The 18,271-nt window shown below is 42.9% G+C and overlaps 1 protein-coding gene across 1 annotated transcript in view; it reads left to right on the forward strand.

Annotated features, from left to right (window-relative positions):
• Nucleotides 1–18,271, forward strand: part of LOC141055800 (uncharacterized) — an 86,102-nt gene that overhangs the window by 39,548 nt on the left and 28,283 nt on the right. The gene's annotated exons all lie outside the window — the stretch shown is intronic.

Consider the following 18,271-nt stretch of genomic DNA (forward strand, 5'->3'; position numbering starts at 1 on the left):
GAAGTCCTTTACAACTTCCAGTCTGTCGGCGTCCATCTCAAATGTGTCCTGGTCTTACCTGGCAGTTGTCAATATGTTTATTTAATTTGTTGAGTAGCAGTCCCATGTGCACGCTCTCCATCTTGACACTCCTTGATAAGTCCTTCATTCCATCTACGCTTGTTTCTATCAATATTGAATTGTCTGCGTATTTTAAGATTTTTTTATAATTTGTCCAGCAATTTTGATTCCTTCTTTTTCGGCAAGTCCAACCTTCCCGAAAATAGTTTCTGCATATAAACTGAAGAGAAGTGTTGACAGGATGCAGCCTTGTCTGATGCCTCACTCTACTTTGATCCATGCCATGTTCCTGTGTTCCGTTCAGATTGTTGCTTTTTGGTTGATGTAAAGGTTCCTAATGAGGCTCATCATATGGTTTGGCACCCATATCCTTCATGGTATTCTGGTGATCAACGCAATCAAAGATTTTGCTGTAGTCGAAGCAAAAATAGATCTTGTATTCTTTGGCCTTTTCCATTATCCATCTAATGTTAGCAATTACATCTCTTGTTCCTCTGTCTTTTCTGCATTCTGCTTGTTTCTCTGGCAGCTCTTTCATCAATGTAAGGTTGTAACCATCTTTGTAGGATCTTCATTAGTATTCTGCTGATACGAGGTATAGCGCAATATTGTTATAGTTTCCACCGTTGGTAGCATCTCCCTTCTTTGGAATAGGCGCATATCTTGTCCAGTCCTTGTTCATATCTGTTGACACAGGCGCGTGATGTTATCAGCTGCTGCTTCAGAAGACTTTATTAGCTGTATTGGAATATTGTCACATCCAGGTTCTTTGTGTTATGTGCCGTGCAGACAGACGCAGCAAAACTGGCACCAAACCAGCAAAGACGCAGCCACAGTCGCACTTAGCGGAATCTACCCATCTAGGCAGGCCCTTGAGGGCCTGGATACTCTTCACCCAGCTCCCAGAAATGGAAGGGAGACTTTGGCAGAGTCCTTCTCAGGCCCACTGTCGTCTGGCATCTGGTGACGTAGTCAGTGCCTAGTCAAGAACCAGGTGGGTACCTCTGCAAGAACCCCTGGGAGTGAAGCCCCAAGAGACAAGGGGAAGAACCCTAGGAAAACCCTGAAAACATAGCGACCTATATTGCCAGCACCACTCACCTCCAAAGCACATTAAGTACTGCAATAAACTGCACAGCCTGAAGCAGGGTAAAATAGCCAGCCTGATGCTGAAGGAACTGATAAGGTGTTGAATACCACCCAATCATCCCCAGATAAGCACTCCCTCCATGGATATAATCCCACCACCATCCTGCCTTGCCTGCCAACCGGGGAACTCAATGTCCCATGTTCCCCGGGCTGAGAAATTTGTGGGAGATGAAGCGTCCCGCATCCCCACACATTCAACTACCCTTAAACACAACACTCCAAGAGATTGGAATGGTTTTCCTGAACGCGAGGTAGCTTGTTCAGTGACTTCTGACCTAGGGGTACATCTTCCAGCAGTATAACAAATTCCATTAGTTGTACTTTCCATTAAATTTTCTTGGCATAGTACATAGGAAGATTGTCAGGCCTTTTTTTCAGCTCAGTAATATGGCATTCATGAAGTAGTCAAGAGGAATAAATGGTGTATATTGTGAATACAAACTGCCTCATTGCGAAAAGTCCTGCTGCCAACGGTGGTGCTGGGCAGTAGGCTTAGTCTGGTACCTTAGTTGAAACTTGTCAGTCTTGGGTGTCCCTGATGGCAAAATATATTGCTGACAGCATAGCTTTCCATACATATCACTGATGCTCACAAATACACAATACAGAGAACAAATACAAGTGGGGAAAATAAGTATTTGATTCACTGACAATTTTGCAAGTTTTCCCATCTACAAAGCATGGAGAGGTCTATAATTACCCTTCAACTGTGAGAGACAGAATCTAAAAATAAAAAAAAGACAATCTCATTGTATGATTTTTACATACCGTATTTTTCGCTTTATAAGACGCTCCGGATTATAAGACGCACCCCAAATTTTGAGGAGAAAAATAGGAAAAAACGTTTTTTTAATAAAATGGTGGTGCTTCTTATAATCCAGGCTTCTTATTGCTTACCGCTCTGTCCCCTGGTACTGTCACCCACTCTGTCCCCGTGTCCCCGGGGTGCTGTCGCCCACTCTGTACCTGATGCTGCCGGGTGCTGCCACCACCGCGCTTGGTCCCCCGGGTGCTGCCGCCGCTGCGCTGGGTCCCTCGGGTGCTGCCGCCGCGCTGTATCCCCCGGTGCCTGTCACCGCCGGGCTCTGTCCCGTGCTGCGTGGGGGGCTTGGCCGTTCCATCCATGCCTGTGCGGTGGATTGCTTCCTGGAAAATGGCCGCCGCGCAAGCGCAGATGGAGGTCTCGGCACTGAAATCTCGGGAGATGAAATTTCAGCGCTGAAATCTCATCTCCCGAGATTTCAATGCCGAGATCTCCATCTGCGCTTGCGCGGCGGCCATTTTCCAGAAAGCAATCCACCGCACAGGCATTGTTGAAACGGCAGAGCCCCCCACGCAGCACGGGACAGAGCCTGGCGGCAGCGGCAGGCACCGGGGGACCCAGCGCGGCAGCGGCAGCACCCGAGGGACCCAGCGCGGCAGCGGCAGCACCCGAGGGACCCAGCGCGGCAGCGGCAGCAACCGGGGGACCCAGCACGGTGGCACAATAAAAGGTACATTTGCATTGTAAGATGCACCCCTATTTTCCCCCAAAATTTGGGGGGAAAAAGTGTGTGTTACAAAGCGAAAAATGCGGTAATTAATTTGCACTTTATTGTGTGAAATAAGTATTTGACACGATAAAAAAACAGAATGCAATACTTAGTACAGAAACCTGTGTTTGCAATTACAGAGGTCAGATGTTTCCTGTAGTTCTTGACCAAGTTTGCACACACTGCAGCAGGGATTTTGGCGCTCTCCTCCATACAGATCTTCTCCAGATTTTTCAGGTTTCGGGGCTGTCACTGGGAAACATTTAGTTTCGGCTCCCTCCAAACATTTTGTATTGAGTTCAAGTCTGGAGACTGGCTAGGCCACTCCAGGACCTTGAAATGCTTCTTGCGGAGCCACTATTTAATTGCCCTGGCTACGTGTTTCAGGTGATTGTCATGCTGGAAGATACAGCCACGACAAATATTCAATGCTCTTACTGAGGGATCTCATCTGACCATATGACCTTCTCCCATGCCTCCTCTGGATGATCCAGATGGTTATCCATACATTGGGGACTTTCAAATGGTCTTGGACATGTGTTGGTAAGAGCAGGGGGATCTTGCAGGAGTTTAATCCATGATGGCGTAATGTGTTATTAATGCTAATCTTTGAGACTGTGGTCCCAGCTCTCTTCAGGTCTTTGACCAGGTCCTCCCGTGTAGATCTGGGCTGAGTCCTGACCTTTTTCAGAATCATCCTTACTCCACGAGGCAAGATCTTGAATGAGTCCCAGACCGAGGAAGATTGACAGTCATCTTGTGTTTTTTCCATTTTCTAATAACTGCACCAACAGTTGTCGCCTTCTCACCAAGTTGCTTGACTATTGTTCTGTAGCCCATCCCAGCCTTGTGCACGTCTACAATTTTGTCCCTGGTGTCCTTAGACAGCTCTTTGGTCTTGGCCATGGTGGAGTGTGATTGAGTGCGTGGACAGGTGTCTTTTATACAAGTAACAAGTTCAAACAGGTGCAATTAATACAGGTAATGAGTGCAGAGCAGGAGGGCTTCTTAAAGAAAAACTAACATGTCTGTGAGAGACAGAATTCTTGCTGGTTGGTAGGTGATCACATACTTTTTTCATGCAATAAAATGCATTTTAATTGTTTAAAAATCATACAATTTTATTTTCTCTTTTTTTTTATTTTTAGATTATGTCTATTACAGTTGAAGTGTGCCTACAATAAAAATTACTGACCTCTCCTTTCTTTGTAGGTGGGAAACAGTGTAAAAATGGCAGTATATCAAATACATATTTTCCTCACTGTACATCAAGTACACAATACACACGGCAAATACCCAATACAGACATTAAATACACAATATAGGTATGAAGTACACAATACAGACAACTATTGCACAATACAGACATCAAATATACACTGCACACAAAAATACACAATATAGACAAAAAGACAATGCAGACATCAAATACTCAATATATACAACAAATGCACAGTACAGGCAAAAAACTACAGAGCTAAAATAATTCAAATATACAGTGAAATGCTATACTTCCAATATACAGTGAAACAACAAACAGTGCCCAAATATATACCAAGAAATAAAGTCAAATTAATACTAGTATTCAGTGCTGAAAAATACCAATATGTAGTCCAATATACAGTGCCCAAATTATGCAGAGCAAAACCATTACACAAGGATAGTACCAAAATACCGTCATCGGCAAATTAATCTGCAATTCTTCTGCTTTGCAGCTTGGAGACTTTCGGCATGTTTGTAGTCTTCTGCCCTTTGTGATGTTCTTGACGGCAGAATGCAAAACCTGCACTTAGACTCAATGAGGCCGTGGTTGGTCCAGCAGTCTTGACCACACATGGCTCTTGTTATTCCTCAGTCCATCCTATCCCTTTTTCCTGGCACTGACAAAGTCAATGAAATGCCAGAGGCTCAAACATGTCTTCCTGCGAGTGGGTAGGCAAAACAGTGTTGGCAGTGTTGGTGATGACATGGTCATGTGTGACACAAGTCTTTGGTCATGGTGGGAGTATATGTACTAGTCAGCGTTGCACACTTCTTGTTTGTAAGTGGAAGCTTAAGTGTCGTCAGGCGGTCGTTTATGCCCTCCTTCATCTGGGAAAGTGTATGAACAAGGTGAGATTTGATAGCAAATCCCACGTGTAATGTCACATGTGACTGGATACACCACCTCCAGCAGGGCGAATTTCTCTAACACCCGTGACCCTGGATACACCTCCTCCAGCAGGGCGAATTTAAACAGAGTTAAGGGAAACACCTGGGAAACCGTTACAATGGAGGGCCCTGCAATAGGGATCGGGGACGTGGAGACCTCCTGCACTCCCCTGAGTCAGTGTCCCTACACTCCTGACGATCCCTAGGCAGGTTCCGCACCTGGCGACGACCTGGATATCTCAAATCCCTAGCTCCCTAGCTCGCCCTGCACCTATTCCTTTCTAGTGAATTGGACGGTGCAGAAACTAATCCCACCACTGCACTAATACACACACAAGGAAAGTAACAAACAGGGAAAAACACCACTTAGCTTTGCTCTGTTGCTATTGCTCCCAGCAACAGAGTACGACACCAAAGTTCAGCTTCACCCCTGAAGCTCGACACCTGAATTCAGCTTCCGCCTGAAGCTATTACACCAGAGCTCCCCTGAGCTACCAGGAACTCCTCTCTGTAGTTCCTTCCTTCACCAGACTTGGTTGGAAATGAGCAATATCACCAACAGTGAGTGAGACCACCTGCTACTCCTTTATAGGTAGCAGCCAGGGAATCACACCTGCTTCATAATCACGTGCAATAACACTAGCGGCCACCGGGGGCAACTAAACTAAAGTAACCAGAGTGCAATGACCCTAACAGCCACCAGGGGCAAAACTAGAACTAAAACAACCACAGTGTAATGATCCTAATGGCCACCGGGGGCAAAACTAACTTTAAGCAAACAGCTTAAAGGAAAAAAAAAGGTTACTTGTGCAAAATCTGTCATAATCCAACCTGGATCATGACACCACACCTGCTTTTTGTCGTTCAATGCTGCCTTCGACCACTCCAGAAAAGCATGTATCCATCACCACTTTCTGTCAGTTGGCTGTTATCTGCTAAGTGCGTTTCACTGAGAGCTGCTATGTCCACTTTGTAGCGAGCTAGTTCCTTAGCAACCTGCACTGTTCATCTCTCTGGTCTGTCTGTTTTGATGTTGTCTAATTATATAGCGGGGGTGTCTCAAACCAATGTCAGATATTTAGAGGTAGCAAATTGGTATATCATGAACAATAAAACATAACCTTTAATGATTCTTTAAAAACCATACATCAAATCAAAACAAACATGTGCCAAAGTGCAATTGTGCAGTGTTCTATTAAAAACAAACCGTTTTGTACTAAATAAGGTACCATATGGCCCTGGATATTAACGTATTTCTTGTCCAGGTGTTTCAAAACCTGGAATCTCCGACCATATGAGCCTTGTATATTTGTAATTGTGTGCCGACCAGGCCTTTATGCCATCAGAATTAATATTACTTAATAGACATATATCCAGCCCGTATATAAATTAGCACAGCATATGTACAGCATCGGTCAAATGCATAAGCATAAAATCACCTCATGAGCAAATTGTATCCATTTATGATACCACTATAGAAACTGAGACCGCTGTACTTATCTTTAAACGCTTCTATAAAGAACGGATGATCAGGTAAGGTCCATCTGAAAACCCAAAATCGTGACCCGATCTCCAGACTTGTCACCCAACGCGTTTCGTCGATGCCTGACTCATCAGGGGTATTGTGACACCTTCTTCTGGCGCATAGCACGCCCGTTGTGAGATAGCTGCCTTTTATAAATCGCGGCATACCGCGGCTTGTTGCCGTTTCCGGTTGCCCCGTACAGTACTTCCGGTTTGCGCATGACGCCGGCATCTGCTCAGGCAACTTGCCCCACTTCCTGGGTTTTCCTAAACAGGCGCCGCTCACTTTATTTTATTGCATCAATCTAATAGTGCGGCTTCATTTAATCAATCATAAATGTTGAATGCGTCCCCCTATCATTATTTATACGGGACCCGAATTGTTAAGTCATTTTATGATTGCATAGGCGTTATGAATCAGTACAAAACGCCAACACCCATATTATGTCAGTCTGTCCCTTACAGACAGTGTACGAGGCGTCCAATGTACGAGACATAACCTGTTCGTTATGCAGGCCTTGGAATAATGTCTCACGAAAAAATTTTTTCTCTTTGATGGCAGGTTCTTCCATCAGCTCAGGGGCACTGCGATGTCGTTTTTGGTGAGCAGGTCGATGTGGCGGAGGACAAAATAGTGCTATGGCTCCGCTACATCGACGACGTATTTGTTATTTGGAGAGGTGATGAGAACAGTTTTAGAACTTTTGTGAAAGATCTTAATATAAATGATATTGGTCTTAGCTTTACATGTGAGGTTAGTGCCAACAGACTACCCTTCCTGGACATAGTCATTAAGAGGGGAGAAAATGACCGTATAGTCACAGAAACATACAGGAAACCTACCTCTACGAATTCCCTTCTAAGATGGGAATCCAGTCACCCAGTCCCCTTGAAAAAAGGTATTCCTAAAGGTCAGTACCTACGCATGAAAAGGAATTGTACTCATCAGAGAGACTTTAAGAGACAAGCAGATGACCTTAGATCTCGTTTTCATGAACGAGGATACCCAGATGACATTCTTAAAGGGGCCTATAAGTCTACGGTAGAGAAGGAAAGAAAAGAACTACTTATACCCAAACAGCAAACCAATGAAGACAATATCATAAGGTTCATCACCACTTTTTCCAATGGGGCAAATGAGCTGAGAGCCATTATGAACCGACATTGGCCAATACTATGTATGGACAAGGATCTTGGAGGCTTGATCTCGGACAATCCACAAATTACATTTAGAAGGGGCCGCTCCTTGAGGGATAGGTTGGTCCGCAGCCATTATACCCAGAAAACCTCATACAGCTCAACATGGCTAGGTACACAGCCGAAAGGCTGTTACAGATGTGGTAGCTGTAAATATTGTACCTCTATTCAACAGAGCAAAGAATTTCAGAGCAATGTTACAGGAAAGATCTACCCTATTGGTCAATTCATTAATTGCAATCTGTATATCCCAAAGGACTGAATGAGACACTATCCTTTTCTTCCTTCTTGTAGGGAGTTTTAATAGGGCTTTTTAGTTCAGGGAGAGCCGACGAGGAGTGGGGGCGCCATTTGCGCAGGAATTTAGGGTGCCAACCTCCGCGTGAGGTAGGGAACAGCTAGTTAGGGACCTATAGGGCCAGATTTAGCGGGCACCCTTTCTATAATTCCTACAGATATATGGAGGTTGGTGGTATCCCCTTCTTATGCATGCAACAAAAATAATTGAATAATTTCCACATCACACATATTTTGCAGTTGGTATCCTGACTCTTTTTTCTGCTTCTTTTCCTATGACGGAGTGTAAAGAATTTGTTTTCATTCACAAGATAATCCCTGACAATGTCCATAATATGGGTGTTGGCGTTTTGTACTGATTCATAACGCCTATGCAATCATAAAATGACTTAACAATTCGGGTCCCGCATAAATAATGATAGGGGGACGCATTCAACATTTATGATTGATTAAATGAAGCCGCACTATTAGATTGATGCAATAAAATAAAGTGAGCGGCTCCTACTGATACGTGATGGTCAGGTGACTGCCTAGACCAATCACGCAATATCTTGATATGCAGACTGACATGCCCGGTTACGCCCAGGAAGTGGGGCAGGGTATGGTCGGTTCCTGTCTCAACATGACGCGCGGCGCCTGTTTAGGAAAACCCAGGAAGTGGGGCAAGTTGCCTGAGCAGATGCCGGCGTCATGCGCAAACCGGAAGTACTGTACGGGGCAACCGGAAACGGCAACAAGCCGCGGTATGCCGCGATTTATAAAAGGCAGCTATCTCACAACGGGCGTGCTATGCGCCAGAAGAAGGTGTCACAATACCCCTGATGAGTCAGGCATCGACGAAACGCGTTGGGTGACAAGTCTGGAGATCGGGTCACGATTTTGGGTTTTCAGATGGACCTTACCTGATCATCCGTTCTTTATAGAAGCGTTTAAAGATAAGTACAGCGGTCTCAGTTTCTATAGTGGTATCATAAATGGATACAATTTGCTCATGAGGTGATTTTATGCTTATGCATTTGACCGATGCTGTACATATGCTGTGCTAATTTATATACGGGCTGGATATATGTCTATTAAGTAATATTAATTCTGATGGCATAAAGGCCTGGTCGGCACACAATTACAAATATACAAGGCTCATATGGTCGGAGATTCCAGGTTTTGAAACACCTGGACAAGAAATACGTTAATGTCCAGGGCCATATGGTACCTTATTTAGTACAAAACGGTTTGTTTTTAATAGAACACTGCACAATTGCACTTTGGCACATGTTTGTTTTGATTTGATGTATGGTTTTTAAAGAATCATTAAAGGTTATGTTTTATTGTTCATGATATACCAATTTGCTACCTCTAAATATCTGACATTGGTTTGAGACACCCCCGCTATATAATTTGTATTGGTTGGACATGGCAGGATTCCTTGTTACAGGAATAGACACCAATCAGTGGATTAATGAAGCGAAAGACGTATTTTCAGATGGTACCTTTACACAAAAAAAGTATATACCCTCTTTCAGTGCTGCTTTTAAAGAGTTGACCAAGGTTTATAAAGAACAAGTTACTTCTTGGTGGGAGGTACAGAGCTTGGAAAGTTATATAAAAGCAGGAATAGTTCCCCGCCATCTTAGAATATCAATTAACTTTGGTTATAGATATAAGAATACAACACTATTGGCCAAATTAGAGAAAGAAGCAACTGATAGTTCGTTGAAACTTATGAAAATACTCCTTGAGGAGAAGTGTATGTTAAGTAATATTAACGAACGTCTGAGAGATCAGATAGAGGTCACTAAGAAATTTTCTGCAGAGGCCGAGTTTACGGTGAAAGAATCTAGTCTACAAAACATTATAGAAAAATTTCAATATCATCTTAAAGAAAGGAAACATAAATATTTTATTCGGGATTTACAAGAATTCAGGGATAATAAAGCATATTCAGTATATTACGGAAAAACTAATAGACCGCAGGAGACTGATATATCATCTTCAGAGGCTGAGTTTTCTGATTCAGAAACGAGATACAAACCCGGAAGAGGGAGAGTAAGGGGAAGGGGGGGTCTACGTGCGGGGAGAGGATCTGGTCGAGGTTCCCCACAGAGGGATCATTTTTTAGACACAAGCTACCCATTAAGAAACAGGTTCAACGGCAGGAACCCCGTATAGACAATCATATAATTAACCTTTCCTCGAAATCCCTCAGTAAAGAACAGATGGCGGTTCTCAGTAAGGGGATGTCTTTTGTCCCAACATCTGATTTTGAATGTTTTGAAACGATTAAGGATTTACAGCTCTTCATCCGTAAACTTAAGTGGAAAAAACACTTTATAAATATGGATAAAAAAAGCTGCGCAGAATTGGGTATAGAGGGAGATTTACTTAATGATGTGAGATTTTTGTTCAATTTGGGGGATATGAATCCCAATGATTTGGGTGAGGGACCATTCACACAATTAAAAAATAAGAGTAAACAAATGCCACCTATTAGCAATGATATAGGGGCCCTTGACATATTTGCCAACTTGGTATCTAGAGATATCAAGGAACTGGGTAATGGGAAAAAAAGACGATTCCATAACCTCACCAAGTCTGAGATGGATGGGCTTCTGGAGCTGGAGAGAGACAATACTCTAATAGTGAAACCCGCAGATAAAGGGGGGAATATAGTGTTGATGGATGTAGCACAGTATAAAACCATGTGCTATTCACTGTTAGATAGATCTATGGGGTATGAAAGAATGGAACATAACCCCACAAACACTTTTTTAAATGATCTTAAGAAGTTGGTGAATGGGGCCTTTCAAGCAAAACTCATTGATAAAAATGAGAAAGATTTTTTGATTCCACAACACCCGACTGTGGCAACATTCTATGCTCTGCCTAAGGTTCATAAAGGCCTTTCGCCTTTGAAAGGCCGACCGATTATATCGGGTATAGGAAGTCTAACCCAAAATCTGGGTATCTATGTAGACAAAATTTTAAGACCATTTGTTATATCACTCAGTTCCTACACAAGGGATACCACCGACCTTTTATTGAAACTTGACCACATCGAATTGGACACCGATATGATATTGGGTTCAATAGATGTAGAAGCCTTGTATTCATCCATTCCCCATGATAAAGGTCTAATGGCTGCGGACTATTTCCTTAAGACAAGAGGCGTCCAATGTACGAGACATAACCTGTTCGTTATGCAGGCCTTGGAATTCTGTCTCACGAAAAATTTTTTTCTCTTTGATGGCAGGTTCTTCCATCAGCTCAGGGGCACTGCGATGGGCAACCCCTGTGCGCCATCGTACGCAAATCTGCTCCTGGGCTGGTGGGAGGAAAATGTCGTTTTTGGTGAGCAGGTCGATGTGGCGGAGGACAAAATAGTGCTATGGCTCCGCTACATCGACGACGTATTTGTTATTTGGAGAGGTGATGAGAACAGTTTTAGAACTTTTGTGAAAGATCTTAATATAAATGATATTGGTCTTAGCTTTACATGTGAGGTTAGTGCCAACAGACTACCCTTCCTGGACATAGTCATTAAGAGGGGAGAAAATGACCGTATAGTCACAGAAACATACAGGAAACCTACCTCTACGAATTCCCTTCTAAGATGGGAATCCAGTCACCCAGTCCCCTTGAAAAAAGGTATTCCTAAAGGTCAGTACCTACGCATGAAAAGGAATTGTACTGATCAGAGAGACTTTAAGAGACAAGCAGATGACCTTAGATCTCGTTTTCATGAACGAGGATACCCAGATGACATTCTTAAAGGGGCCTATAAGTCTACGGTAGAGAAGGAAAGAAAAGAACTACTTATACCCAAACAGCAAACCAATGAAGACAATATCATAAGGTTCATCACCACTTTTTCCAATGGGGCAAATGAGCTGAGAGCCATTATGAACCGACATTGGCCAATACTATGTATGGACAAGGATCTTGGAGGCTTGATCTCGGACAATCCACAAATTACATTTAGAAGGGGCCGCTCCTTGAGGGATAGGTTGGTCCGCAGCCATTATACCCAGAAAACCTCATACAGCTCAACATGGCTAGGTACACAGCCGAAAGGCTGTTACAGATGTGGTAGCTGTAAATATTGTACCTCTATTCAACAGAGCAAAGAATTTCAGAGCAATGTTACAGGAAAGATCTACCCTATTGGTCAATTCATTAATTGTAGATCAATAGGAGTGGTATATAAAATCACCTGTAGCTGTGGCCTTGAATACATCGGCAAGACCAAGAGGGAGCTGAGGGTTAGGGTAGGCGAACATCATAGAGATATAATTCATAAACGTGATACACCGGTAGCCACCCATGTCAATCAAAGACATAAGGGTGACGTGAAGGCAGTCAGTTTCATGGGCATAGAAAAGGTCCCCCAAAATCCAAGAGGAGGTGATTGGGATAAACGCATACTCCAAAGAGAAACCTATTGGATTTTCTGATTACAATCTGTATATCCCAAAGGACTGAATGAGACACTATCCTTTTCTTCCTTCTTGTAGGGAGTTTTAATAGGGCTTTTTAGTTCAGGGAGAGCCGACGAGGAGTGGGGGCGCCATTTGCGCAGGAATTTAGGGTGCCAACCTCCGCGTGAGGTAGGGAACAGCTAGTTAGGGACCTATAGGGCCAGATTTAGCGGGCACCCTTTCTATAATTCCTACAGATATATGGAGGTTGGTGGTATCCCCTTCTTATGCATGCAACAAAAATAATTGAATAATTTCCACATCACACATATTTTGCAGTTGGTATCCTGACTCTTTTTTCTGCTTCTTTTCCTATGACGGAGTGTAAAGAATTTGTTTTCATTCACAAGATAATCCCTGACAATGTCCATAATATGGGTGTTGGCGTTTTGTACTGATTCATAACGCCTATGCAATCATAAAATGACTTAACAATTCGGGTCCCGTATAAATAATGATAGGGGGACGCATTCAACATTTATGATTGATTAAATGAAGCCGCACTATTAGATTGATGCAATAAAATAAAGTGAGCGGCTCCTAATGATACGTGATGGTCAGGTGACTGCCTAGACCAATCACGCAATATCTTGATATGCAGACTGACATGCCCGGTTACGCCCAGGAAGTGGGGCAGGGTATGGTCGGTTCCTGTCTCAACATGACGCGCGGCGCCTGTTTAGGAAAACCCAGGAAGTGGGGCAAGTTGCCTGAGCAGATGCCGGCGTCATGCGCAAACCGGAAGTACTGTACGGGGCAACCGGAAACGGCTACAAGCCGCGGTATGCCGCGATTTATAAAAGGCAGCTATCTCACAACGGGCGTGCTATGCGCCAGAAGAAGGTGTCACAATACCCCTGATGAGTCAGGCATCGACGAAACGCGTTGGGTGACAAGTCTGGAGATCGGGTCACGATTTTGGGTTTTCAGATGGACCTTACCTGATCATCCGTTCTTTATAGAAGCGTTTAAAGATAAGTACAGCGGTCTCAGTTTCTATAGTGGTATCATAAATGGATACAATTTGCTCATGAGGTGATTTTATGCTTATGCATTTGACCGATGCTGTACATATGCTGTGCTAATTTATATACGGGCTGGATATATGTCTATTAAGTAATATTAATTCTGATGGCATAAAGGCCTGGTCGGCACACAATTACAAATATACAAGGCTCATATGGTCGGAGATTCCAGGTTTTGAAACACCTGGACAAGAAATACGTTAATGTCCAGGGCCATATGGTACCTTATTTAGTACAAAACGGTTTGTTTTTAATAGAACACTGCACAATTGCACTTTGGCACATGTTTGTTTTGATTTGATGTATGGTTTTTAAAGAATCATTAAAGGTTATGTTTTATTGTTCATGATATACCAATTTGCTACCTCTTTGATGTTGTCTAGCAGAGTTCTCTCATTCCATGTGCCAAGGTTGAATACCATCATTTTATTTTTTGTGTGTCGGGGATGCCCACCAGATGCAATAGGCTGGCCATGTCAGAGTGAAGCAGATCTTTGAGGCACCTTTTTTAGCCCTTTCCTCACCGGAGGTGAGTAAAGTGATCCTAAAGAGGTCTTCTCTGACACCCAGGGGTATTCCGAACTCCACTGCTGCTTCGGTCCATTGGCAGTAACCCTATGGCCTGGGCCGCCTGGATGCAGGTTTGTGACTACGGCTTCCAGTGACTCCACACCTGCTGCTTCAAAGCTAACCCATCTCATGTCAGTCATGACTTTTGCTTGACTTGAATTAAAGTGAGCAAGAGTTGCGCTAGTCGTCAGCCTTACTTTCTCATCCGTGCCTATCGATTCCCTGTGGAAAACGCTAGTCAAGATGACTGGAGATATATCAGGATGCAAAGGATGGCCAGCAGTGTCCTACTGTATGTGTTCCTTGCTGTACCCTCAATTCATCATAACCCTTTCCTGGGAACCGCTTTTCTGTTCTTTGATTGTCAGATGGTTTCTTCGCACAGTCCGCCGAATCGAGCCTTCACATGCACTGGTAGGCAAACCCTTAGTCACTGTGAGCCTCAAAACCAACAAATACCCTCACCTGGTTTGGCCCGCCTGCTGAAGTGATGTTCCAGGGTGTACCCACTGCTGCATGCTAGCAGTTACTTGGAAGTACAGGTGAGAGTTGATTACCAGATGAGGACAAAAGAGGGTCGAGCGGTCCTAAAAGGACACCATAAGCCCTCCATCAGCGGTTCTACCACTATCTGGTCCTTATTATTATTATTATTATTATTATTATTATTATTATTATTATTAATAATAATAGAATCATAGAATCGTAGAGTTGGAAGGGACCTCCTGGGCCATCTGGTCCAACCCCCTGCTCAAAGCAGGATTCGCTAAATCATCCCAGTCAGATGTCTGTCCAGCCTCTGTTTGAAGACTTCCATTGAAGGAGAACTCACCACTTCTCGTGGCAGCCTGTTCCACTCATTGATCACTCTAACTGTCAAAAAGTTTTTTCTAATATCTAATCTGTGTCTCTTCCCATTCAGTTTCATCCCATTGCTTCTAGTCTTTCCTTGTGCAAATGAGAATAAAGTTGATCCTTCTACAATGTGACAGCCCTTTAGATATTTGTAGACAGCTATTAAGTCTCCTCTCAGTCTTCTCTTTTGCAAACTAAACATTCCCAAATCCTGCAACCTTTCCTCATAAGACAGGGTTTGCAGACCGGTCACCATTCTGGTCGCTCTTTTCTGAACTTGCTCCAGTTTGTTGATGTCTTTTTTAAAATGTGGTGCCCAAAACTGGACACAATATTCCAGATGAGGTCTGACCAAAGAGGAGTAGAGGGAAATAATGACTTCACGTGATCTAGACTGTATGCTTCTGTTAATACATCCTAGAATTGCATTTGCCTTTTTTGCTGCTGCATCACACTGTTGACTCATATTCAGTCTGTGATCTATTAGTATACCCAAGTCTTTTTCACATGTGCTGTCACTTAGCCCTATTCCTCCCATTCTATATATGCTTTTTTCATTTTTATTGCCCAGATGTAGTACTTTGCATTTCTCCCTGTTAAAAACCATTCTGTTAGTTGCTGCCCACTTCTCCAGTTTATTTAAATCTTTTTGAATCATCTCTCTCTCCTCTCTAGTATTAGCTATCCCTCCTAGCTTTGTGTCATCAGCAAATTTAATCAGTTTACCCTCAATTCCTTCATCTAAATCGTTGATAAAGATGTTGAACAATACAGGGCCCAGGACAGAGCCCTGTGGTACCCCACTTGAGACATTCTTCCAACTGGATGTGCAGCCATTTACGACCACTCTTTGGGTCCGATCACTAAGCCAGTTATGAATCCACCTAACAGTTGCCTTCTTCATTCCATACTTAGTCATTTTTTCAATAAGGATTGTATGAGAGACTTTGTCAAATGCTTTGCTGAAGTCAAGATATACTATATCTACAGCATTTCCTTGATCCACCCAATCAGTGATACCGTCATAGAAGGAAATTAAGTTAGTCTGACATGACTTATCAGTTACAAACCCATGCTGACTCTGTTTAATCACTTCATTCTTATCCAGGTATTGACATACATGTTGTTTAATAATTTGTTCAAAGATCTTTCCTGGTATAGAAGTCAGACTCACCGGCCTATAGTTGCCTGGGTCCACCTTCTTCCCCTTTTTGAAGATAGGAACAACATTTGCTCTTCTCCAGTCTTCTGGCACTTCTCCTGTTCTCCAAGAATTTTCAAAGATTATGGAGAGGGGTTCAAAAATTTCTTCTGCTATCTCCTTCAGTACTCTGGGGTGTAATTCATCTGGACCTGTAGACTTGAATTCATTTAGGTTAGCTAAGTGTTTCCTCACTATCTTTCTGTTTATAGATATCCTGGATTCTTCTATTCCCTTAATAGGACAGTGAATAACAGTTGATGTTGCATTTCCTTTCTGAGAGAAAACAGATGCAAAATAGGAATTTAAAAGTTCAGCCTTCTCAACATCCTGTCTTACCATTTCATCATTTTCATCCTGTAAAAATACTATAGCATCTTTGACTTTTCTTTTACTTTTGACATATCCCCAAAATCCTTTATTATTGCTTTTGACATCTCTTGCAAGCCTCAGTTCATTTTCAGCTTTAGATAATCTGATTTGTGCCCTGCAGGTTCTGCAGACAGCATTATATTCTTCTTTAGATATGCCTCCCTCTTTCCATTTTATAAACATTTTTTTCTTCCTTTTTAGCATGTGCTTAAGTTCTGTGTTCATCCATCCTGGTTTCCTTAAATGCTTCCTATTCTTCCCTCTTTTCGGAATTGTTAACAACTGTGCATTGAGAATTTCATTTTTCAAGATTTCCCATCCTTCCTGGACATTTTTGTCTTTAAGGATATCCAGCCATTGGATCCCTCCAATTCTCTTTCTGAATCCCTTAAAATCTGCCTTTCTGAAATCTAACCTTGACGTCTGAGTCTTCACAGGTCTTCCACCTCTAGTTATCCAAAATTCTAAAATAGCATGGTCGCTACCTCCTAGGGTCCCAGCCACTTTTACCTCCTCAACCATTTCCTCCCTGTTTATAAGGATTAGATCCAAGGTAGCAGTTCCCCTTGTTTTCTCCCTTACCTTTTGGAAGATAAAGTTGTCAGCAAGAGAGGATAAGAATTTCCTTGACCTGTTAGTTTTGCCTGAGAGAGATTCCCAACAAATGTCTGGATAGTTGAAATCTCCCATGACAACCATGTCATATTTTTTGGAGAACTTGGCCATCTGATGCATAAAGAGTTCATCTATATCTTCGGCTTGCACAGGCGGCCTGTAGTAAATGCCTACAATGGTGTCCTTTCCATTGTTCTGTCCTTGTATTCTTACCCAAACAGTTTCCACAGAACTCCCAGTCTCTGAAGCTTCAATCTCTGTGCAGATATACGCGTTTCGAACATACAATGCGACACCCCCTCCTCGTTTATCAAGTCTGTTTCTTGCAAATAAGTTGTATCCTTCTAGTCCTGTATTCCAATCATGTGTATTGTCCCACCAAGTTTCAGTGATTCCAATGACATCATATTTCTTTTCCTGTGTTAGTAGTTCCAATTCTCCTTGTTTGTTGCCCATGCTTTGTGCATTAGTATAGAAACATTTTAGTTTGTGATTGGTTTCTCTTTCTCCAATATTTTTATTAATTAGATTCTTTCGTCTTTGTTCTTCCTTTCCACTTCTATTAGCAGAGTTCTCAATAGCATTTGTCAGGTGTATGGCTTTTTCTGGTCTTTTGCTTCCCTTCCCATGTTGTTCTAGTTTAAAGCTCTCCTTACAAGTGTAGCAAGGCGACTTCCAAATACATGCTTTCCAGTCTTCGTAAGGTGCACCCCATCTCTAGCAAGTAGTCCATCGTATAAGTAGTTCACTCCGTGATCCAGAAATCCAAATCGTTGCTGACGGCACCATCGACGTAGCCAGTTGTTCACCTGCAGAATCTTATTCCACCTCCTTGTTCCATGGCCATCCACTGGGAGGATGGAAGAGAAGACCACCTGCGCTCCCAGTTCTTTCACTTTCTTGCCTAAGTCTTCAAAGTCTCTGCAGATGGTTTCCAGGTCGTTTCTTGCGGTGTCATTTGTCCCCACATGTAGTAGCAGGAATGGGTAGTCATCTGTAGGTCTGAAGAGTCCTGATATCCTGTAATAATACTGATGTGCAGTGTCTATTTAATACCAACAAATCAAATACCAACATAGGCTGCCCAAATACTACCAATGTACCAACATATGGTCTCCAAATAATTAACAGAGCTCAATCGTGATAAGCAAGCATACTCGGTAATGCTTGGTACTCGCCCGAGCATCGCTGTACTCGCGACAACATGCAAGGATTGCTTGCCACGCACTCTAAATGCCACAGTCATCTTGG

Source organism: Dendrobates tinctorius, unplaced genomic scaffold (genome assembly GCF_039654945.1).
Source record: "Dendrobates tinctorius isolate UK_male_01 unplaced genomic scaffold, ASM3965494v1 ptg000192l, whole genome shotgun sequence".
Taxonomy (NCBI): Eukaryota; Metazoa; Chordata; class Amphibia; order Anura; family Dendrobatidae; genus Dendrobates; species Dendrobates tinctorius.